Here is a 23,829-nt window from a genome sequence, read left to right as displayed (position 1 = left end):
TCCTCCAGATTGCACTGGAACATTGCTCCTTCTCGAAAATGTCACTCTTTCCCCTCTCCTCGCCCCAGCTTGACCCGCCATACCCCTTCATCTACAAATCCTCTCTACATTTCAACCACTTCAATTCTGTTCCTAGCACACACACACTGGTACAATATATCTGCTGTATGTCTGGCTGTGTGCCCTCACTACTGAATCTACATTTTCAACAGACCAGCTCTATGAACCTCAACTTCCCCACCTGGCAAGTGGGCCACACACTCACTCCCTCTCAAAGCTGCTGTGAAGATTTCAAATAATCCTTGTCTGGCATGAGGCAAGGTGTCCAGCACATGCTAGGTATCTAATAACTAGTGGTTAAAATGCTCGCTCTGTTATCCTAAGTGAAGTCACTTAGGAACAGAAAACCAAATACCATATGTCTTCACCTATAAGTGGGAGCTAAGCTATGGGTCACAAAGGTGGACAGAGTGGTATAATGGACATTGGCGACTCAGAAGTGGGAGGGTGGCTGGAGGGCTGAGGGGTGTAAAGTCACCTGTTGGGTACAATGTGCACTATTTGGGTGATGGGTATATACAAAAAGCCCAGGCTTCACCATACAATTTATCCATGTAACCAAACACCGCTTGTACCCCTAAAGTTATTGAAATAAAAATAAATAAAAATATTTAAAATGTCTGCTCTGTGCTGGAGGCTGCACCCCTAATGGTCAATGTGGTTGTGTGTGCTTGTGTGACAAGTGTTGATGTGCCCCTGAGAAGGTGGGCAGACCCTCGCACCCACCTGCTCTCCCCAGCCCAAGAGAAGCAGGCTCCATCCCTCCTCCAGCTCCCAGTAGGTGGGGTTCACTCCCTCAGGTCAGCTGCCTGCTGAGGCCTCCCAGGAAGAGCCACGAGCCCAAGCCCCCTTCCCAGCCATCGGGCCAGCAGCGCCCTCCTTCCTCCTTCCTCACCTCCAGGCCTCTATGGTTCAGCACAGTCTGCCCAGCTGCAGGGACTCCAGCTGCAGGGACACCCCTGCTCTGACCTCTGAAGTTGATCCTCCTGTGTCTGAACTCCACTGAAGCTCTCTGTGTGGCTCGATGAGGGTGTTTCTCAGCCTCTGCCATCCCAGCTGGGATCTCCAAGCCCATTGTCCAGGGATTGCCAGGTGTCCCAAGCCTGGCCAGGGACAGCCCTGAATAGGACTTCTGCTGAGATGCTGGGGGAACTAGGCCCTCTCTCTGCTCAAGAACAGCCTGGAGCTGCTGGCAGCCACTTTCCCATTGAGGAGGGTGAATCCTCCTGAGAATGAAGCCAACACAGAGGAAGCCGAGTCAGGAGAAAGGACATCCGTACTGTGTGCTCTCCAGTAAATCACGGATTTCCATGTGTTCATCTGTCAGTTGGAGACATCATTTGAGCATGTGGTTCCAGCCATGCCTGAAACCCCAGGGCTTGCTGGTTATAGGAATCAGTATGTCTCACCACTCTCTGAGCCAGGTCTTCTGTCAGAGGCAAAGAACTGCAAGAGATTCCACTTATGCAACAGAGAAGCTGAGGCACAAATCCAAACCTGCTTAGCAGAAAACAGCCCCCAAGATAGGGCATCCCAGACACTTGAGTCCTTCCCACACCTCCTGGGAACCAAAGCTCACCCTGACAAAGACGTGGCCACCATGATGCTTCCTGTGAAGCCCTTCACTCAGTGAAGAGGTGGTGGGGAGCGAGTGAAACAATGCGAGCACTCCCTCGGTGAGCGAGGCCTGCGTTACCATTCACAGTGCCCTGGCAGGGCAGCTCGGAGAGGACACATGCCAGGTGCTCTCCAGGGGAGTCTGGAAGCTTTCTGGCTGAACAGCACCTCATGAGGAAGGGGCGTGTCCACTTTGTGGTCCCGACGCCCCCTGCAGGGAGGGAGGAAAGCTTACAGACCTTCGTTAGATCTCTTGTTGGGTAAACTGAGGCCTGGGGGAAGCCACTTGCCTGAGGCGCTTGGGCAGTTGGTGGCCGATGTGGAATGAGAACCCAGGCCTTCTGATTCTAGCCCAGGCTGGCCCCACTCAGCTGCAAGGATTTGCTTGAGAAGGTGCTCCTAAGAGGTCGGGGGTGACCTGCTCCCCTCATGTTCCCAAGGCCTAGTACATGGTGGGTGCTTGCATGGGCTAAGACCTGGAGAGTGAGTGGGATTAGACAACTGGAGGGAGTGAGGAAGTTGCTCCAGGCAGAGGGCATGGTAGGAGCAATGACCTGAGATCCTTCTGTTCAACGACAACAACTACTACCACCTCTGCTATCCCCAGTGAGCGATCACCATATGCCAAGTGCCACGCCAAGCATTTCACAAGCATTGCCACATTTAACTCTCACAACCACTCTAAGAAGCAGACACTGTTATCAGCCTTATTTTACAGATAGAGAAACTGGGGCTCAGAGAGGTTAAGTGACTCTCCCAGGGTCACATAGCCAATAACCAGGGTTCAAATAAAGATGCTCAAGTTCTTGCTCTTGGTAGCAACACAGACCTGCTTTCTCAGTGGGTCCTCTCCCGTGCTCCATTCCCTCACCTCAGGAGAGTAAGGGGTCCAAAAGGCCCTGGGGAAAGGAGACCAGGGGCAGGAGGGAAGCCCCCAACTCTCCTGCTGAGATGTCACCCAGGCCAACACCTTCCACACTGGGGGACTTCCCAGGGGAATGGGCAGCCTCTCTCTGTGGTTTTGACTGTACAATGTCAAATGTCCCTGTCTCCAACCTGCCCTTGGTCAACCTTTAGACAGGCCCTGTCTCTGACACAGAACTGTGCAGGCAGGTAGGGGATGGCTAGAGGTGAGGTAGGAGGTGGGGTTGACTCCGGAGGCCAGGACTTGAACTCCAGACCAGACTGAAGCAGGGAAGAGATGAAAGCACCTCTCCATAAGACATGCCCACCAGTGTCATGTCAGTTCACCATTACCATGGCAACACCCAGAAGTTCCCATCCCTTTCCATGGCAACAACCCGATGACCTGGAAGTTATCACTCTTTTTCTAGAAATGTCTGCATAATCTGCTCCTTAATTTGCATATAATTAAAAGTGGGTATAAATATGACTGCAGAACTGCCTCTGAGCTGCCACTCTGGGCAAACTACCTATGGGGTAGCCCTGCCCTGCAGGGAACAGTACTTCTGCTACTGCTGCGCACTGCCACTTCAGTAAAAGTTGCTAATACCACTGGCTCATCCTTGAATTACTTCCTGGGTGAAGCCAAGAACTGTCCCTGGCTGAGCTCCAGTTTTGGGGCTTGCCTGTTCTGTATCACTGGGGCCTTCCTGAGGGATGGAGCAAATGGAAGGCAACAGCTTGCAGCTAGCAGGAGGAAGCCGGGCTCACAGGGGCTCCTGTGGCAGTATGCAGCTGTCTGGTGGCTGCCAGCAGACCTCTGGGTTGCCATACACCTGCCTCAGAGGCAGGCCCCCCAGACAGTGAGGGAGTGCAGTGGAGGCTGGATGACCACTTTGCGGGAAGACTGCCCCTTAGAGCCACAGTACTTACAGATGATGACCACAATAGAAGCTGAGGCTGAGGCAGGAGGATCACTGGAGCCCAGGAGGTCTAGGCTGCAATGAGTTGTGGTTGTACCAATGCACTCCAGCCTGGTGACAGAGCAAGACCCTGTCTTAAGAAAACAAAAATGTTCACTATGTAAAAATCTCTGGATGGAAAGACGAGCCCAAGACTAGGAGGAAGTATTTGCAGATCTGCAAATCATCCCATCTCTGATGAAGGACTTGTATCTAGAATGTATAAGAACACTCTAAACCCAATAGTAAGAAAACAAACACTTCAATTAGAAAACCGGCCAGAGACACATACAGATATTTCACCAAAGACGATATATGGATGGCAAATCCATAAGCACAAGAAAAGAAGTTCAGCATCACGGTCATCAGGGAGATGCAAATTAAAGCTATGGTGAGATATCACTACCACCTATCAAAATGGCTAACATAAAAAACAGGAACAATGACGAGTGCTAGCAAGCACGCAGGGCAGCTGTAGTCCTCATACTTCCTTCTGGGTATGGCCTCTCTGGAAAGTTCGTTATCAAGTTAAACATGCACTTACCATATAAGCTGGCCATTATTACTTCTGGGTATTTATGCCTGAAGAATGAAGACAGGTTTATGCAAAAACTTGTATATGAACCTTTGTAACAGCTTTATTTGTAATGGCCAAAAGTTGGACACAGCCCAAATGTCCTTCAGCACGTGAGTGAACAAACTGTCGGACACCCATGAAGTGGAAGACTGTGCAGTAACAAAAAGGAATAGACTATTGATAAGCATGGCAACTTGAGTTATCTTCAGGGCACTATGCTAAGCAAAACATGCCAATCTCAAAAGGTTATATACTATATGATTCCATTTATGTAACATTGTCATAGTGACATAATTATAGTAATGGGGAACAGATCGGTGGTTGCTAGGGATAGGGTTGGCAAAAGGTGCGATTCTACAGTGCTAACAGAAGGGCATTTCTTTGTGGTGATTGGAATATTTCTATAGCCTGATGGCTACAAAATTTATCCACATGGGAAAGTTTCAGAGAATTATGCATCAGAAAACAAAAAACAAACAAAACAATTATTACATGTAAAAACTGATAACATCCAAATAAGGTCTGACTTAGTAATACTGTACCCATGTCAATTTCCTGGTTTGACAATGTAACATGATTATGTAAGATGTTAGCACTAAGGGAGCTGGGAGAAGCTGGGTGAAAGGTGCATGGGAACTCTGTACTATTTTTGCAACTTCATGTGGGTCTTAAATATTGCAAACTAAAAAATTTTAAAGTAGCAGTGGTTTGGGACTGCTTTGCTCAATTTGATTTTTTTTTCTTGCTGTAAAAAATAATAGCAAGGTGAATAAGGTATGTAGAGAATACCATTTGTGTGAAATATAAATGCAGGAGTCATCTGGTGTATGATAGAATATTTCTGGAAAGATATAGAAGGAACTGGGAATATTGGAGCCACATGAGGGATAACTGAAAATGCACAAGGATGAGAAAGAAAGCCTGATTTTCCAGTTTTCCTCTTGAGACTTTTGACTTTTTACTGCAGGTGTCTACCACTGTCTTAGTTTGTCCTTGCTGCTATAACCAAATGCCATAGATTTGATGGTTTTACAAACAACAGAAATTTATTTTGCACAGTTCTGGGGCTGGAAAGTTCAAGGCCAAGGTGCCAGCAGACTTGGTGCCTGGGGAGAGCCTACTCTCTGATTCATAGATGGTGCCTTCTCGCTGTGTCCTCACATGGTGGGAAGGGCAAGGGAGCTCTCTGGGGCCTCTTGTATAAGGGCACTAATCCCATTCATGAGGGCCCCACCCTCACGACCTCCTCACCTCCCAAACCTAAGGTCAGGAGTTTGGGAGGTGAGGAGGTCATGAGGGTGACCTCCCAACACCATCACCTTGGGGGTGAGGGCTGCAACACATGGATTTGGCATTTAGACCATAGCAATCACCATTTAAATTTTTTAATTTAATTGTCTTAAAAACTAAGAGTAGGACCCATCAGTTAGGAGCCATCAGTTAGACTCTGAGATCCTCAAAGGGTCAGCCCAGTAAGGAGAGGGACAGTAACCTGGGGGCAAGGATTTTATCAGGAAGTCAATATTTTGTTAAGCTCAAGGGAGGCTCTACACACACACTCACACACACACACACACACACACACACACACACACACACACACACACAATTAATGGGGCAGGGAGGGCACTGGGCTGAGTTTGGCCAGGCCTGGGAATTGACGCCTTCTTCACCCATGTTATAACAACAGCAACAAGGGGTAGGCATCACAGCCTCCGCAACCGTGGACACTCACCACAGGCCAGGCACTCAGCCAAGCACCTCTCAGGGATTAACACACGTCATCCTCTCAGCAACGTCACTGTGCAGAGGAGGAAGCTGAGGCACAGAGAGACAAAGAGACTTTCCCAAGGCCCCACCTGACTTTGTAGCACTCTAACATCTCAGGCCTCCTGACCAGTCCCGGGCCCTGGGCGCTGAGGTGAGAGGACACTGGGATGGAAGCAGCAGGACAGGTGGATGACAAATGTCTTGAGCACTTGCTTGGCCCCAGGCACGGACTCACTCATGGAGCCTGCTGGGGAAGGGCAGGCAGACGGCACACAGGGTCATGCAAAGGCAAAGGTGACTGTCAAAGAGGCAGACGTGAGCAGCCCTGGGCTGGGGCAGGGGAGGTGGGGGTGGTCTGGTGAGCTGGGAAAGGCTAGGGCTTAGAGGCAGGTATTCCCTGGTAGATCCCAGCTCCAGCCTTGGAAGATGGCTCCTGTCTCTACTTGCCTTCTGATTCCTTCTCTAAAATGAGGAGCATTGCAACACCTGCTCCTGACCTAGGCTGCTGCCAGGCTCCAGGGCTCAGGCAGGGGACAGCAGGAACTGCGCAAAGCCAGCTGGCTTCAAAACCTGAGAAGAGCCCAGACCCCTGTCAGCAGGTGTCAGGGAACTTGTGGCACACCCATGCATGGAATATCATGTAGCTAGGAACAAGAGCATTACAGTCATGCGCAGCGAGGGATCTCCAAGAGTGATGAGCTAAAGAAACCAGGGAAGGAAAAGTACAGATTGTACCACCTCATTTACATAGAGTTTAAACTAGGCAAAACTCACCTATGGTGTTAAAAGTCACGATCGTGGGGACCTTTGGGGAAGAGGGAGAGAGGCTTTGGGGGACCGTGGGCACAGGTGTGCTCACTTTCGACAACTCATCAAGGGCCTGGGAAGTGGTGACCTGAGATGGGGCCTCACTGAGCCCTAGATCCCTCCTCCGGGAAGATGATTTCACAAGTGACCCTGCCTGTCAAGGGTGTCGTGAGGGTCAGACGATGGCAGGTGACTTGTGGGTGTGGCGATGCCCCATGAGAGGCCACCATGAAATGGTGGGTCACGAATTTCTGAAGCAGAGGCCTCTGGTGGGAAGAGCTCCCAAGAGAGAGCCCTGTATCCTCTTCTATCCACTGCTCCTGCCTCCAAGACTGGAGGCCCTGGGCAGCCCTGGTGTGCATGGGACCCCTGGACCTCCGCCAGCTGCCCCAGCTTCCCTGGGCCTGGCTCCCAGAACTCTCATCCAGCCAAAGCCCATCCGGTCTGAGCTAGGGAAGGATTAAGGTGGAAATCCAGAGCCGGGGGCTGAGAGGGAGGCACCTCAGGCAGGGTGGCCGGAGGCTGGGGTGGGCAGAGGCCAGTGTGATGGAAGCCTTCCTCCCTTCACTCTTCAAAGCCGAAGCCACACTGCATCTCCACTGTGTTTCCTGGGACAAGCCACGGGGCCTCTCTGATCCTCAGCCTCCTCATCCATCAGGGGTCTGTTGTGGGGGTTAAATGAGATAATCACCTACTGGTGCTGAGTAAACAGCAGGTGCAATTGTTATGTTTACTGTTATCTCACTGGGGGAACGCTGTCTAGGACATAGAGATGGAGAGGCTACGAGGGTCCTGAAGAAAGCTTAGATTCATGTACTGCCCTTGCATACACTTTGCAAGTCAGGAATGCAAACCCCAAGGTCACAGGAAATTAGGCCAGGGAGCCAGGGGAGCCCCCCAGGGCCCAGCCTCCTCAGTCCCTGCACTGACATTCTCACGTGGGCAGCTTCCCACATGGCCACTCTGGAAGATGTATAGAAGGCAGAGAGGCTGCGGGCCAGCCTGGAGGCGGATGGGAGACTCCCTGGAAGAGTGCACGCACACACACACGCACACACACCCGCCACGGTGGGAATCCCACGTTAGTCATTCTGTTTTAGGACTGGGAGTGTAACATGGAGCCGGCTTGCGCTGGAAGAGTGGGAGATGCAGATGCACCCTCTAGAACTGCCAGAGGCTTCTGCATGACTCAGAAAACTGGAAGACGCCCCATTCACCATTGACTTCAGCTCTTCATTTGGGAAATCTGTTCTTTTTACTTTTGAAATATTTCAGACATATAGAAAAGCACAGAAAGTAATGTAACAAACACCTGTGGATTTCTCACTTGGCCCCAGTTCTTATTTTAGTTAATTAATTTTATTATTGTTTTTAGAAACAGGGTCTTGCTCTGTTGCCCAGGATGGAGGGCAGTGGTGTGATTACAATTTGCTCCAGGTTTAAGCTCCTGGACTCAAGCGATCCTTCTGCCTCAGTCTCTCAAGTAGCTGGAATGTCAAGTGCATGCCATCATGCCTGGCTAATTTATTTTTAATTTTTAGACACGGGGTCTCACTACATTGTCCAGGCTAGTCTCCAGCTGGCCTCAAGCAATCCTCCTGCCTTGGCCTCCTGAGTCCCTGCGATTACAGATGTACGCCACAACGAGCTCCAGCTCCAGTTCTAACAGGTTGCTGGTCCTGCTCCTCCTCCTTCACTAGTCATTTTCAGGACACAGTCAGAGCCCTCAGGCAGCCCTCTCTGAATGCATTTCTGTCTTTGTCTCCCTCCTAAGGGAATGAACTCCTTGAATCTGGAGTTTACTTTCTCATATTTGTTTTCACACATACATCTGTATCCATAAACATTGGTTTTGTTTGTTCTCAAACTTAATGGGACTACGCTGGATGAGTCACCCTGCAGCTTATCGTTTTGACTCAACATCACGTTATCAAGGCTTCTGCACACGGCTGCACAGAGCGTGAATCCATTCATCTGCAGTCTGTACATAAGCCATGATACACGAAGCCCTTCTCCCCAGGATGGACTCCTAGGCCGTCTCCAGTTGTTTGCCCTCACAAGTCAGCTGAACTTGTCTTCCAGAGCACGTGTGCAGAGTTGACCTCAGAGTGCAGTGGCTGGGTCACAGGGTCAGGGCATCTTGTGCTTCCCCCGGTGATGCCCAGCTGCTTTCCAAGGGGGGGATGCCACTTCACACCCCCACAGCTGCACAGGCACCACAGCATTCCACACTGTAAGCAGACCAGACCCTCCCTTCTTAAATGAGTAGGCTGAGGTTGTGGGGAGGCAAAGGGCCCAAGATACCAGAGTCCAGGGCAGAAGGAGCCAGTACTGGAGCCCAGGTCTACGGATGTTGCAGTTATCCATTGCTGTGTGACGAACAACCCCCATGCTTAGTAGTTTGATTTTGTTTGTCAATCCATAGTTCAGGCAGGGCTCGGAGGGGAAGGCTCATCTCTGCTATGTGTGGTGTCAGCTGGGACAGCTTGGCGGGGGGGGTCCGTTTCCAAGATGGTGCACTCACGGCGAGTTGGGGCTGGTCGTCAGGGGGAGCTTGGTGGGGGATAAGGGTGGGATGAGGGTCTTGCTTCCATTCCACTCAGCCTCCTCACGGGCTGCTCGGGCTTCCTCAAGGCCCGTCTGGGTTCTGAGAACCAGTGTCCAGAAGCTGTCATAGTGGCTCTTCTGCCGTACTCCATTGATCAAGCAACCACAGGCTGCAGATTCCAGGGGAAGGAGGGGCTAGGTTGCTCCCTGCCTCTTGATGGAAGGAACATCAAATAATTTGGGGGTCATGTTTGAAAACTGACGCACCTGACTTCTGCAACATGCCTTCAATAATGTAAGGTTCCAGATGCTCCACCAGGCAGAAGGTGAATGAGTAGCAGTGGCTGCTAAGGACCACCCTTGTCATGCATGACTCCAGGCACCCAGAAGCACGCAGACCAACAAGGACCTGAAGCAGAGCCTCCCAGAGTCCTGGCTCCGGTGACAAATCTGTTGATGTGCTTTATTTGCCTGAAAGGAGAGGTTTTTATATAAAAATAACTATCAGCTGTATCAGTCCATTCTTGCATTGCTATAAAGACATACCTGAGACTGGGTAATTTATGAAGAAAATAGGTTTAATTGGCTCACGGTTCCACAGGCTGTACAGGAAGCACAGGAGCATCTGCTTCTTGGGGGGCCTCAGGAAGCTTCTATTTATGGTGGAAGGCGAAGGGGGAACAAGGCACTTCACGTGGCCAGAGTGCGAGGAAGAGAGAGCGGAAGTGCCACACACTTTTAAACAATCAGATCTCGTGAGAACTCTACCACAAAAACAGCACCAAAGGGGGAAGTCCGCCCCATGATCCAATCGCCTCCCACCAGGCATCACCTCCAATATTAGGGATATGATTCAACATGAGATTTGGGTGGGGATGCAGATCCAAACTATATCATCAGCGTTCCAAAACTGGTAGAAGATTTGGCAACACTGAACTGTTATTTCCAGATGGCCTTGCTGGCCAGAATGAGGAGCGACCACCGGATAAATCCTCTGGTTTACTGCAGTCCCCAACTTCTGAACCGGCTGCTGTGGGCCCTCAGGTTGGCAAACCCTAGGTCACGAATTCTAAGACATTAGAAAGGCATTGGGGAATAATCGTTCCCTAGTGGTTATTAGTGAACACAGTTCAGAGAGTACAGCTGGCAGGCAAATGCGTGGTGCTGATACGAAGCCCTCAGAAGATGTTCAGCTCTATAGGAAGAACAATCCCAGAAGGCTTTCCGGAGGAGGTGACAGCTCAGTAGTCCTGACAGATGAGAAGGACTTTGGGAGGCCAAGGCAGGAGGATCACTTGAGCCTAGGAGTTTGAGACCAGCCTGGGCAAGACTGAGACAGCATCTATACAAAAAAATTTTAAAATTAGCTGGATATGGTGGTGTGTGCCTACAGTCTCAGCTCTCAGGGGAGGCGGCTGAGGTAGTGTTACAGTAGGTAGCTAGTCAGACATGAGCAGGGCAGGAGAAGGCCCTGCCTCCCAATCAGGAATGTGAGGCGACCGTGAGGTGACGGTCAGGCGGTTGTTAACTCTCCCTCTAAAATAATGATAACTGGTTGCAAACAGTGCCAGGGAAAGCCAGTCTCCCAATAGATAGAAACATCTGAAGCTGGCGATCAGCCGCTTCCTGATAAGATCTCAGGAGCTGGGCGAGTGGGCTCAAGCATGTGCATTAAGAAGCAAAATGCTGGGGTTTAATTGGTGTACGACCTTCCTCTAGGAATGCTAGACTGGTAAGGGAAGAATGCCTCCAGTGAGCTTGTGCACAACCCCAGTAAACACACTGTGCTGGCAGGCCACTGCGCATGTGGACAGCCACCCAAAGGCAAGAATCAGAGGAGGAGGGACACAACCCCCAGAAGCACTCCAATGTATAAAGCCCCAAGTGAAAGATCAGACCACACACTCACACCTCTCAAGTCGCCTGCCTGGCCCTCTTTTGAGTGTATTTTACTTCCTTTTGTTCCTGCTCTAAAACCTTTTAATAAACTTTCACTCCTGCTCTAAAACTTTCCTCAGTCTCTCACTCTGCCTTATGCACTTTGGTCAGACTCTCTCTTCTGAGGGGACAAGAACTGAGGTTGCTGCAGACCCGTATGGATTCACCACCACTAACTGTGGGAGGATCACCTGAGCCCAGGAGGGCAGGGCTGCAGTGAGCCATGACTGAGGCACTGCACTCCAGCCTGGGCGACAGAGTGTGGCCTTGTCTCAAAAGAAAAGAAAGAAAGATGGGAGGAGTTGTAAATGTTCAGGCCTCCAGAAGCTAATGAGTTTGGTCTCTAGTTGGACATCTGAACTTTGAGACCAGAAAAGAAGGAGAAGCAAGTTTCCTCTGCATATCTCTCCCTGCAATCCCAAATCCAATCTCTGCAATCCCTGGTGGAAATAAAAAGCAAAAATGGAGGCACTAGTAGATGATGATTTGAAAAAAACCCAAAGATGCCACGATATTGTCCTCACTGCTGGCCATCCTGCCTCAAATGTCACCATCAGCACCACCATGTAGAAAGCACTTATTACTTGAGGGGGAGGTCGTTTCTTCACATAAATCATTCATTTGTCCATCAGTCTGAGGCAGTGTGGATTCATTAAGCCACCAGATTAGCTAGCATAGAGAAGGAGTGCCTGGAAGGAGACAGGGGAGGGAGCGTTGCTAAAGTGCAGAGAGCTGTCCTGGGCGGTGCTCTCTGCTGGGAGCAGAGCCCAGAGGGGAGCGCTGAGCACACTGGGTGGAGGGTCAGACAGGAGGCAGGAGGAAGAAGGTGAGAGCCTCAGGGGCCACCATTCTGCAGGACCTCAATCTCTCTTTTCCAACTGTAATTTCCTCTTCCACTGACCTTAGTGTGGACCTCTTCACACTAAAGTTCTGGAAGTCTAGGATTCCATAAGTCTAATCTTCCAAAATACCACGATCCCAAGATCTCACGGATTCTTAGAGTTGCAAGATCATTTTCTTAAGTATGGAGATAAAGAAGATAAAGTAATGATTAAGATGGCATTATCTTTGAAAATGCCATCAAAGATAATGCGGTTCTAAGGTTCTGCAGTTCTCCAGGGTCTAAGTTTTAAAATTCAGTCCTTCTAAGATTGTATTAAGCCATCAACGTTTCCCATTTAGACTGAGCTGGAAGCCAGCAATCTGCAGGGAATCCAGTGATTTCTCTATGTGCTACCTGTACTGCTATTTTTCTTTACATTTAACATTTAAATTTAATTTAAAGTTTTTTTCTTTGGACTTAATCTCATTCTAAATAATAATAGTACATGAAGCTGTGAGTTTGAAGGACAAATTCTATTTCTCTAAAAACCTACCAAATAAGCTCTGGTAACGTAGCTCCTGGCACCTCAAACCATCTCAGGCACCACAAGCAATTGAAATACGGCATTTCAGAAGCCATTGCCAACGACGCCAGTCCCTCAACCCCCAACCAATTTCTGCAGGAGAGAGCAAAGCCATCCGTTTACAAATGGGCCGCAGGTCACACCTACGGCAGGAATTCTTTGGGCTCTGAGAATGTGAGGTCCACCCACGGGTCTCCAGGGAAGGTCGTGCCCTGCTGGGCGGAGGTCGGAGTCTGGAGGTCGGGCGTCCTGCTGAGTGGAGTCTCTTGTGGACTGGAGCCAGCGGGGACCCTATGCAACACCGCCATCTAGTGGCCAGAGTGTAAGGCACCGAGGGCGAAACATTGAGACACGTTTGCAGGTCCTGAAATTGGGAAAGCTGGAGAAAAGATAAAGGGACTAATGATTTAGAAACAAATAATTCGATAAAAACAAAATAAATTGTAACATGGAATCTAATCAAGTCCTAAATGGGCAATTCAGAAACAACTTATGTGTTCACTATGGGGGCTTGGTTAAAGAAATGATGGGATATCATCTTAGGGAATAGTGTGTAGGCATTGTGATGAGTGCCATTAGCACCATGCTGACATGGAAAGATGCTCAGCTGAGTGGGGAAAAGAGCAGGAATCAGAGAGTCACCATGCAGCTTATGCAAAATATAAGTATAGATCCATTTCGGGCACACATCTAGAGAGAATGTCCCCACCTTACCATCTTTCCCATGGCAGTAAATGCACCCCATTCACATGGCTGCTCAAGCCAGAAACCTATAAATCACTCAACCTTATGTCCCCCACCCTGACTGTTACACCAGTGCGTCGCCAAGTCAGTTCTGTCTCTGAAGCCCACCCACTTCTATTCCTCTCCACGACTACCACCTCCGGCCGAACCAGCATGTGTCTGGCCTGGGTGACTGCAGGGGCCTCCAACCTTGCCCTTCTGCATTTTCCAGCCCACAGCCCAGAGAACAGCCCCAGCGCCAACTGGATCATGCTGCTTCCCTGCTTAAACTCCTCCTGTGGTTTCTTGCCTCACTAGAATAAAAGCCCCCTCAAGCCAACCTTGTTCCATACCCTTGACCCCTTCTCGCTCTGCTCCTGCTCACTGGGCCCCTTCAGCTCCTCAAAGTTTTTGAGTTCTTTCCCATCCTGGTCTTCCCACCCCGTGCTGGTTCCCGGCCCTGAGACTTTCCTGGCCATGCCCCTCCCCTGCCAATCTCTACTCAAACCTGGGAACAATGTCCCTTCCTCAGAGCAGGCTCTGTGGGTGATACGAGATTTCATCTTTGTATCTTCTGATCTGTTTGGGAAACAAGTATTATTTTGATATGATCGAAACAATCAGATAGACCATTGGCACACGGTGAGTTCAGAGTAGGGGGAGGCTCAAAGGCCAGGGAAGGCTTCCTAAGGGAGGTAGAGCTTGAAGAACAGGAAGCATTGAGCCCAGGAAAGCAAACAGAATTCTAGACAGGGAAACTGGAATGAAGGTATAGAGGTGGCAGGTCAGCTAGAAGACGGGGCACCTGCTGATTTTGCTTGTTTAACACCCTTAATTCTGGTTGTAACACCCATTTTTTTTCCTCTGAGGGTGCACATTTCCCACATCCTCAGATCATGTGTTTCCAGTGAGGTTGATTCTCATTATGGGTGTGTGAATTCAGCTGGGCCAATGAGAACCTTTCCTGAGATTGTTGCTTCACCTGTTGAAAAAAGTGTTGTCTTTCCAACAGAGTTGTCAAGCTGGAAGGATGCAGGCCCAATCTTTGCCGCCACAAAGGAAGACAATAAAACCCATACAGGAGAAAACAGAGTCACAGATGGAGACAATCACATTCCTGGTGACAATGTTTGAGCACCTGATCCAGCCCAACCTAAGGCCATTTTCTCTTATGCTTTTTAGATCTGTGAACCAATAAATCCCTGCTTTAAGGGTTGGGCTAGTTTATCATGAGTGTCTATCATTTAAAACCCAAAGATTCCTAAGTTCTGCACTAAGCTGGCTGGAACAGAGGCTTGCTGTGGAAGACAGTGAGGGAGGCTGAGCAGACACAGCAGAAACAACAAATGTCATGGCCATTCTTTGGAGGCAAGGCCTTTTTCCCAGTGGACTGAAGCATCTAGTGTGGGAATTGGAGAGTCTGAATCTCTGAGCCAAGCCAGAAATCTGAAACAACGATAGGCCCTCTCTCTTGACTGCCCACAAGCCACATTCTCCCTTCATTGACCCAGAAATCCTTTGAAAGGAGACCCAGGGACAGAAATGGCCTGGAGCAGCTCCTGTTCTTGGCTTATTGGGGTTCTGGAAGGAAACCATCTAAGTCTTCCCAGACCGCACTGGGAAGGCCAAGAATCCACAAGACAACTGGCCAGGGGGAGAAATGGGTGAGGGTGGGGAACCATTCGGGGCATTTTCCACTACTCTTTCCCTGTTTGTTTGTGGTCGGTCTGACTGCTCCTGAGGGCCCTGGTCTCTGGCAGGGGCGGGGAGGGAGTCCTGCGGGGCTGGTGGAGGAAAGGGACACAGGCCTGTAGCTCTAGCCCAGAGTTGGGGCCCTCCTAGGAACTACAGGATGGTATGATACGTGGAGACATCCCCAGGGTCCTGAAGGGGCAGTACCTATGTCCTGTGCCCTCCCATCATGCCCAGCACAGTGCCTGCCACAGGGTTATATGCATGGCACTAGTTTCCATTTAGAAAACAAATCCCAAGTCCTTGCTGGGAGTGAGTAGAAGAGGACTTCACAAGAACCGAGGTGCATGATCATGTCAGTGTCACTGACTTGTGTCTTTGGGGCTGACTTGTGCCTTTGGGGCTATCTCCCACTCTGACCCTCCTGTAACCATCTCATCCGGTCTCCACAAGGGCAGGACTCCCTCTGAAACCTCTGGCCTGACACTAGCCACATACCACTTTCCAGCTTTCGAGAGCTGCAGCTGAAGATGCTAATGAAAATCAATACATATGGGCAGAGATTAGTTAAAATTCAACACTTAATCATGTTTTTTTTTTTAACTCTCAGCAAAAGAGGCACAGAGGAGAACTTTCTTAATCTGATAAAGAGTTTCCATTAAGACACCTGTGTGTGCGCGCGCTCACACACACACAACTAACATCATCATTAATGGTAAAATACTGAATGCTTTTCTCCTAAGGATAGGAACAAGAAATGGATGTCCGCCACTATCATTTCTACTCAGCATTGTACAGTAGAGCCCAGTTGTTTCAATGAGGCAGAAATAAAAATAAAAATAATAAAGATTAAAATAAAGCCTATAAACTCATTATTTAAGATGATAATATTGTATGTGGAAAAAAATCCAAAATCCAATAATAACCTATTAGTATTAATGAGTAAGTTTAGCAAGGTTGCTGGATAGAATCAACATACAAAAATTAGTTTAGTTTGTATGTGCTAGCAACAATTAGCAAATGAAAATTTTGATGTGCAATTTACAATAATACCAAAATAATCACCAAGTACTTATGAGTAGGTCTAAGGAGAGAAGCAAAGACCTCTATGATGACACAAAACTTTGTAGAGAAATTAAAGAAGACCTAAATAGAGGACTGTAGCCTGCTTATTGTTTGACCAGCTTAATATTATTACAATATTAAGTTGCCAAATTGATCTGTATGTTCCAGCAGGTATTTACAAGAAAATTGGCATGCTGCTTTCAAAATTTATATGGAAATTGCAAGGACCTAGAATAGGTAAAGCGATCTCACAAGAGTACGAAGCTGGATGACTTACTGTACTGGATGTCAAGGGTTTTTTCTAAATCCAGAGTAAGAAGACAGTGTGGCATACTGTGATCCTAGTCATGTGGACCAATAGAACAGAGTAGGGAGCCCAGAAACAAACCCACACGTGTTCAATCCCTGGATTCACAGGAAAGATGCACAATTCAGTGAGGAAAGGTGATGTTTAATAAATGGTATTAGTTCAACTGGATAGTCATGTGGGGGAAAATGAGCCTACCTCAAATCATACCCCAAAATTAATTTGAGATCCATCATAGACCTAAAGTAAAACAAAACATCTTCTAGAAAATAAAATACAAGAATATCTTCATGACCCTAGGGTAGACAAACATTTCTTAACCAAACAGGTTGAGAGATGTTTGAAATACATCTATGAAAAAAAAAAACTAATATCCAGAACATATAAAGAACTTTTATAAATTAATAAGAAAAAGACAGGCTAGGCACAGTGGCTCATGTCCTAATTGCAGCACTTTGGGAAGCCGAGGCAGGAGGATCACTTGAGCTCAGGAGCTTGAGGCCAGTCTGGGCAACACAGTGAGACCATGTCTCTACTAAAATAAATAATTAAAAAAAAAAAGCTGGGTGTGGTAGTGGCACCTGTGCTCCCAGCTACTTGTGTGGGTGAAGTGGGAGGATTTCTTGAGCCCCGGAGATCCAGACTGTAGTGAGCCATGATCACGCGACTGCACTTCAGCCTGGGCGACAGAGCAAGATCCCGTCTCTAAAAAAGAAAAAGAAAAAGACAGACATCCCAGTTTTTAAAGTGGGCAGAAAGCTGTGAACAGAGACTGCACCAAAGAGCACATCTAAATAGCCAATTATCATATAAGCATTATTAGTCATCTTGGAAATGCAGATTAAAGTCACAGGAAGATGCTGTCACACTCCTCACTAAAATGGCTAGCAGGTGTGGTACACTGGCAAGTACACTGCCGTCAGCAGGCGGCCTTCAGCTTCTCCAAGGTCTGCCTCTGCTAGGAGAGCCACCCCGCTTTAGGCCATGGCCCTCCTGGGACAGCCCAGATCAGGTGGCTGAGTGCAGCAGGGCTTAGAGGTCAGCCTTTTGTTTCCACTGGATGTGGGTCACGCTGCTGGGCAGTACTCACGCCAGCTCCCTGCTGGGTTAACTGGGGCTTTGTCTAGCCTGCATCACAGCTCAGCTCCTCCCTCCGCCCCATCTTGTTCCTTCCTTTTCTCTTCACAGGTGGGGATCCCCAATAACAATCTCCAGACCCAAACTCCGTGGCCACATCTGCTCCCAGAGAAACCAAACCACACAGTGAGGATGTGGGTATGGAGCAACTGGAAGCCTCAACTATTGCTGTTTGGATCATCACTTAACCTCACCTGAGAAAACTTTTGGCAGAATTATATTATATATTAATGTTCTAATGCTAAACTCAATCTACATGGACCCTAAGACCCAGCACATTCTCTTCTAGGTAGATGCCCAGCTGAAATCAGTGCTTATGTCCCCAGAAGCCCTGTTCACAGAAGCCTGATGCGTGATAGCCACAACTGGCAACAGACCAAATGTCCATCCCCAGGAGAATGGATAGACACGGGGGGTGGGGGCAGTTCAGTGCAATGCTTACAGCTCATAAAAAGGAAAAAGGCTGCTGCTACACACAACATGGATTCAACGCACGGGCTTTATGTTGAACAGAGGAGACCAGGCACAGAAGAGTGCACACATCCTGTGTGTATACACACAGTACACGCAACGTGTGTGGCTCCATTTATGTGGTGACCAAAACCAGGCACAACTAGTCTGTAATGATAGGAGTCTGGAGAATGGAGAAATTGAGGCTGGAGGGAGCTTGCTGGGGAGCTGCAAGTGTCCAATATATTGGTTGATCCTGGGGGTGGTTGTGTGCATATATACAGAGGCAAAAGTTAATCAAACTCTACCATTAAGATGCGTGCACTTTACTGAATGTTACACCTTGATTAAAAAAAATAAGTTAAGAAATAGAAGAAGTTCCAAGCCTTCACAATGATCCACATTTATTGAGAAGTTACTGTGTTTCAGGGTCATTTCATGCAGCAGATCACTCCATGTACACACACGCACACACACACCAACAAATACATCCTCAACACACACACACCTTAGCACATACATACTCCAACACATACACACCCTAATACACACACCCCAACACACACATATGCCCTCAACACACACCCCAACACACACACCCTCAAAACACATACACTTCCTAACACACACATACTCCATCCAACACACACACACACCCGAACACACACCCCAATACCTACTCCAACACACACACCCCAATACACATATACCCCAACACACACCCCAATGCACACTCCAATACACATCCCAACACACACATTCCAACACACATCCCAACACACATCCCAATGCACACACACCCAGCACACACATACACCCAACACACACACACCCCAACAAACACATACTCCAACACATATATGCCCCAATGCATACACACCCCAACACACACACACACAGCAACACACGCATACTCCAACACACACATACTCCAACATGCACATACTCCAACACACACCCCAATACACACACACACACCGATACACGCATACTCCAGCACACACACCTCAATGCACATACGCCCCAACACACACAACCCAACACACACATCCCAAAACACACATTCTGACACACACATACTCCAACATACACACCCCAATACCCACAAACCCCAACAAACACACAATCCCCCCACAGACACCAACACACACATACTTCAACACACATACCCCAACACACACCTCAAAACACATACCCCCAGCACACACAGAACCCAACACAAACACACCCAACACACACAGCTCAATACACACACAACCCAATGCACTCATACACAGACACACACACACGCACACACACACTCTAACACACCCCCAACTTCGAGGTACAGCTAAAAGCTGAGCCTGGGGAGAAATAAGAACCATAGATGCAGTCATGTGGGCTAAACTCTGTGATCCAGTCGTCTTGTCCTTAAAGTGGAAGTGATACTGGTCCCCACCTCCCAGAGATGTGATCACAGACAAGCTATTAGGGACACAAGACACTAGACACAGGGCCAGGTGCACCCAAGGCTCTCAGAATGTAAGGACTGGCCATTTCAGGACCTGCTGAAGGAGGGCAGGCCCAAGGAACATAGGGTGTTGTGGGGAACACAGGCAAGGAAATTACACGCGCGGGACCTGGGAGGGTTGGGGCAGATATTGGTATAAATCTTGGCATCAGTTATTTCAGTTTGCATATCCCAGAAGTGCTGGTTCCTTCTGCAGCCTGGGAGGGCTGCTGACGCTAACTCCACCTACAGAGAAACCAAGGCTTACATTGTTGGGAGCCAGGGAGAGAGATGAATGATTCCATATCAGTGCTTGTCCTTGGTTTTTGAAACACGAGGAAAATTGTGATTTCTTTCAGAGGACTGGCAGGTTTGGAGCTCACAGAAGCCATGGATCACCAAGTGGGAAGAGGTACAGCCAGGCGAGGAACCTGAGGCACAGAGATGGCAAGTGGGTGCCCCCAGGTCACATAGCAACTTAATGGTGGGGCCAGAATCTGCTCAAAAATAAGATTTTAATTTTACACCCAAGATCGGCTGTTGATGCAACATGGAATAAAGGTGAGGTGGGAGAAGTGAAAAGTATCTCTGCTTTCTCCCCAGTTCCTCAAAGACCAGTCTCCCTGTTGACTAAAACACTCATGCAGCTCCCATTAGAACAGAGACTCAGTCAGCCTGCTATCTTGTTGGAGTGCTGTTGAAGATGCAAACGAGAGTCACATGCAAGACATCCTCCAGCCACACTCACAGCATTCCAGCCAGAGGGACTGGAAGGGAACTCAGACCTCCTTAGTGTCACCCTTGGGACATAGGCAAAGACATTCCCAAAGATCTAAGGCCTCAGACCAGGCCATCTGGGAACAAAAAGATGGAAAGTCCCAGATCTCAGGGTTGGGCTGTCAGGCAGACAACAGCCCACAGTGGGCAAGCACCCTGTAGACTCCAGAAAGCCCAGCCATCCCGGACACAAAACTGAGGCATGGCCAGCATGTGCTTAGGGTTGCCTTCAGATGAAACTGTCTTGGCAGTGGATGAGAGAAGTCCTAGCAGAAGCTGGACCCGGTGCCATCCTTCAAATTTCAAACTGGGCTTCTTATGTGGTGATTGGTAGTTAATCCACTCAGCTGGGACCCTGGGCCTTCTGGCTGTCTGGAAGGCAGGCAGAGGAGGATTTGGGTTCTGGCTACTCAGCCAAAGTCCAGTGACCACTGGAAAATTGTGCAACAGACATACCACGCCTGCCCAGGTCTTTCCAACATACCAGCCCCAAGGCCTTCCCACAGCCTGGCTTGACTCACCCTGCACCTCTTGGCTGAGTGAGCCCCGTCTTCTAATGCCTCCAGTTCTACTGTGCGACCAATCTTCCCATTTAGGGCCCACCCTACTTCGCCCAGCACAGAAGATGCCTCCACTGTTTTCCAACCTGGCCATCTTGCTCCCACCCCACCACCTCTGTTGCCCCCACCAGTTTCTCCCCAGCCCCACAACCGGGACCTAGCAGGGAGACCCAGGGTCTGGGGCCGTTGTCCCAAGCACATCTGAAGGGTGCAAGCACCTTGTAACACCCCTGAATGCTTCCTGGTAGGGACGATGAAGTAACTGCTCAACTCGGCTATCTGACCTTCACTCACTGGGGTCAGCTGTGGAAGGTTAGAGGATGCAAGTGGGTGGCAGCATCTTCCTACCCTCCAGACACTCCTAGTTCTTGAGGTGAGGCTGACACACAAGAAAGGAATGACCACCCAGCACCGGGGACACATTTCAGGCTGCACGAGAAAGAGGGCCTCCCTCAAGTCCGCACAAGGTAATCAGGTCTTCATTGGAAGCAAGTACAGCTCGGGTGCGTGGAGATTCAGAGACAGGCTTGGAACCCAGGTGGCCTTACAGGATATGGAAGTCAGGGCTGAAAACAAACTGAGCAAAATGCAAAGCAGCTGCCTTGCTGGGGCAACACATGGCAATCTGCCTCTCTCTGTCTCTTTCCCTAGCTCTCTCTGTGTCTCTGTCTACCTCTCTCAGTCTCTTCCTTCGTCTGTCACTCTTGGGCTTTCTGCCCTCCTCTTCGTCACTCTCTTAGCCTTTCTTTGTCTCTCTCTTTCCCCTTTTCCTCCTCTCTTCTGTCTTCTCTCTGTCTGCTTCACCTTCTTGCCACTGACTGGCTTCCTCTGCTTTCATTAGGCTTCTGCTCCTCATGACTCTGCCTGGCCAGTGTCCAGTGCCCAGGTCTGTGAATTCCTATCCTGGACCCTCTGGCCACAGCACACTGCCCCCAAAGGAGCCCAGAGAAGTGAGGCAGCAGAGTAGCTGCACTCTACCCTAAAACCCTAAAGGCAAGAGAATTAGAAGAAGCTCAGAGAGGATCTAGTCCAGCTAAAAAACAATTAAGATATAATTTACATACAGTAAATTGCATACATCTTAAATGTACAGGTTGATGGCTTCTACACGTCTACATGCACATAATGCCATCCACATCAAGACATGTCACATCTCCAGCTCCTCCGAAAGTTCTTCTCCCTGTCCAGTCAATTTGTACCTTCCCGGAGGCAGCCACTTGGTCTGAATCTTTTCACCATGTTTTTTTGTGTTTTTTGTTTTTTGTTTTTTTTTTGAGACGGAGTCTCGCTCTGTCGCCCAGGCTGGAGTGCAGTGGCATAATCTTGGCTCACTGAAAGCTCCTCCTCCCGGGTTCACACCATTCTCCTGCCTCAGCCTGCCGAGTAGCTGGGACTACAGGCGCCCACCACCACACCCGGCTAATTTTTTGTATTTTTAGTAGAGACGGTGTTTCACCGTGTTAGCCAAGATGGTCTCCATCTCCTGACTTCATGATCCACCCGCCTCGGCCTCCCAAAGTGCTGGGATTACAGATGTGAGCCACCGCGCCCAGCCTCTTTTCACCATGTTTTAAAATTCCTTTGCAAAATTCTGACAGTAAGAGAAGTCTGACATAATCAACTCCATCTTGCTTCTAACCTCCAAGCTGTCCTTGGTCAATCATAGTGTGGACCAAGCTAACCTTGGGAGGAATTTGTAGTTTAACCTATAGCAAGGATGATGATAACCTATCCCAAAATTAAATTGCCTTTGTAAAACTAATGAAAGGCCATGAGGTTAGGGCTGTGAGGGGGGCCTGAATTCTGCTAAGATGTACGTGTAGTTAAATGTAACCAGCCATTGTCCCAGAGGTCACAAGATTTGGAATGTCCCCTTTTACTCCTGTAGATAACATCACTATTGCAGAGCCTAAGATTGACCTTTTGGGATGTCTTTTCCGACTCTTGCATTTCTCATGACTGGCTGACTCCACCCAGACCTGTGATTCATCCAGTTCTGTGGCCCCCACCCAGAGGCAGACGTAGCGCCTAAAGACCGTCTTCCATACTCCTATGATTTCATCCCCAACCAATCAACATTCCCCATTCCTTAGACCCCTGCACACCAAACTATCCTTGAAAAACCCTAACCTCTGAGCCTTTGGGGAGACTGATCTGAGTAATAACTCTGTCTCCCGCATGGCCGATCTCCTGTCAATGAAATGTCTTTACTGCAATACCATGATTTCAGTAAATGGATTTCGTCTGTGCAGTGGGCAAGAAGAACCTGTTGGGTGATTACAGATTTGTCCAGTGCTGTCCAAGGGAGAGAATATAGTCATGGGTTCTTAGTTTCTGTTTCTGGTTGGGCCAGTAAAACCTCTTCCTCATCCCTCTTTTCTGCTTATCACTAGAGACAGAAATGAAAAACCATGGCTTCAGACTGCTAAAAGTCTAAAACAAAACAAAACACAGCAACAACAAAATAAGGTGGACTGGACAAGCTTAAGCTCATAGACCTTATTTAAGTGGACTCACGCTGGATACAGGCCTCTGACTCGGGCCCGTTATGCTCAGCATGGTGTATTGTTGTGTTTTTCTGCAGTGTCTTAGTCTGCTTGGGCTGTCATAACAAACACCACTGGCTGGGGGGCTTAGATGACAGAAATTCATTTTCTCCCAGCTCCAGAGGCTGAAGCCCATGATCAAGGTGCCAGCCAATTTGGTTTGATGAGGGCTCTTTTCTTGACTTGCAGACAGCCACCTTCTCGCCGTGTCTTCATGTGGCCTCTCCTCATTGTGTACATGGAGTGAGGGGGAGGCGGTGAGGAGAGGGAGGGGGAGGAGAGGGGAGGAGGAGGGTGCTTTCTAGTGTTTCCTCTGTAAGGACACCAATCCTACTGAATTAAAGCTTCACTTAACCTTAATTATGACCTCAGTTAACCTTAATTACTTCCTTAGAGGCCTCATCTCCAAATATAGACATACTGGGGTTAGGGCTTCAGCATACACATTCTGGAAGGTCAGGAACATTCTATCCATAACAAGCAGTTTGTTCCCTTC

General features: G+C 48.8%; 1 long non-coding RNA gene across 1 annotated transcript in view; it reads left to right on the top strand.

Annotated features, from left to right (window-relative positions):
- The window catches only part of LOC123571790 (uncharacterized), a 42,084-nt gene extending 27,547 nt beyond the window's left edge, over nucleotides 1–14,537 (top strand). The window contains exon 2 of the long non-coding RNA XR_006696026.2: nucleotides 14,323–14,537. This is a non-coding gene — a long non-coding RNA (uncharacterized lncRNA). The remainder of the gene's footprint in view (nucleotides 1–14,322) is intronic.
- The last annotated feature ends 9,292 nt before the right edge of the window (nucleotides 14,538–23,829 follow it).

The sequence above is a fragment of the Macaca fascicularis genome, chromosome 2 (genome assembly GCF_037993035.2).
Source record: "Macaca fascicularis isolate 582-1 chromosome 2, T2T-MFA8v1.1".
In the NCBI taxonomy this organism is placed as follows: domain Eukaryota; kingdom Metazoa; phylum Chordata; class Mammalia; order Primates; family Cercopithecidae; genus Macaca; species Macaca fascicularis.
Note: the sequence above shows the minus strand (reverse complement) of the source record. Positions and strands in the feature narration are given on the sequence as shown.